The sequence below is a fragment of the Acinonyx jubatus genome, chromosome X (assembly GCF_027475565.1).
Source record: "Acinonyx jubatus isolate Ajub_Pintada_27869175 chromosome X, VMU_Ajub_asm_v1.0, whole genome shotgun sequence".
Lineage (NCBI taxonomy): Eukaryota > Metazoa > Chordata > Mammalia > Carnivora > Felidae > Acinonyx > Acinonyx jubatus.
Genome location: NC_069389.1, coordinates 37,911,747 through 37,913,105, shown reverse-complemented (window position 1 = coordinate 37,913,105; position 1,359 = coordinate 37,911,747).

Below are 1,359 nucleotides of genomic sequence, written 5' to 3'. Positions count from 1 at the left end.
GGCTCTTACTCAGCTACAAGTCATTTTCCCTTTCAGCTTGTTTCCATTTTTAAGGCCCAATTTCCATTTGCTTTTTTGATCTTCTGCTTTTAAGACATTTGGCCAGTATCATCACCGGCCCTAGTGCCCGGTTTTCTTGCAAGGCTTTGAACTTGTCATTTCTCCTTCGGCCTTGTAGGTGGATTCTGTTTGTAACTGGCTGGTCCCAGGTAGACAGAGTTTTGCTGACGGGGCAAAAGGAAAGGCTTCTTCTGAAAAAGGTAGAGGTATAACTGAACATTTGAAGACACCTCTTGTAAACATCAATGACTGTTTAGAGTAAAAGTTCTGTGGAAAAGTAATGACATGATCATCAATTTATTAATGAACAAATGAACATGACAGTTTCGGCATCAACAACCCTATGGACCTCCCAAGAGAAATTTCTTCTTCAGTTTTATGATACATTTACTTTTCCGTGAAATGCCATTTTTTAAATATTCTCAGTTTAATTCTTCATCAGGGTTAATTAAAAAAAAAATCATTCTGGGGCTGTGTCCGTGTGACATAAAATAATGCATAAATGGTTCAGTGGTTCTTTGTGTTCTCCACAAAAATTGCTTGATGGTTTTCTGTCTTAATTTTAAGTTTTTGAAGGAAATATTCCCCTTTGTCTTTTCACAGCTCCTAAACAGCGTTATCCAGCTAGCAAGCACTTAGCGCCCACACATAGTGACCTTTGCCACTTTTGTACAAAACTAGCCGTTTCGCTGGGGAGTCGGCCTTACCTATTAGTTTCACACTCCTCTATTCCAAGGAGCCACGGACGGCACTTCCTCATGGTTTCAAAATTGTATGGAGAGTTACCTGTTAGTTTCACACTCCTATATTCCCAGGAGCCAAGGGCTGCACTTTCTCATTGTTTCAAAACCATATGGAGAGTTTTATTCTAAGTGATGCAGATGAAGGCACTTATTAACGTGCCCTTGTGGATTTCATCGTGTACACGCTGCTAGAAATCATGTAATGGATGAACAACTCAGAAAAGAGCTCTCGCCACCCACACACATCGTGATGAAACGGGGCAGCGTTTTGCACTTGCTTCTACAGCATCGCCTGAGAAGTCGTTCTGATTCCCGTCCTCCTCCTCCCTTATACTTAGAATCTCAACTTCATCTCGGGCAGCTGCTGAATCGTTAAACAGAATGCCACCGTCCCTGTATTTCCAAAACTACGACTCTTCCCTGCGGACTGCCCATCTCCAGGGCATGCTTGCCAAAGAATTAAACCCAGAATATTCATTCAGCCTCTTGTTATTCCAAAAGGGGGATGGGGGTGGGGGGAGGAAACTTCCTCGCCCTTGCCCTTGTTCTTCTGTGT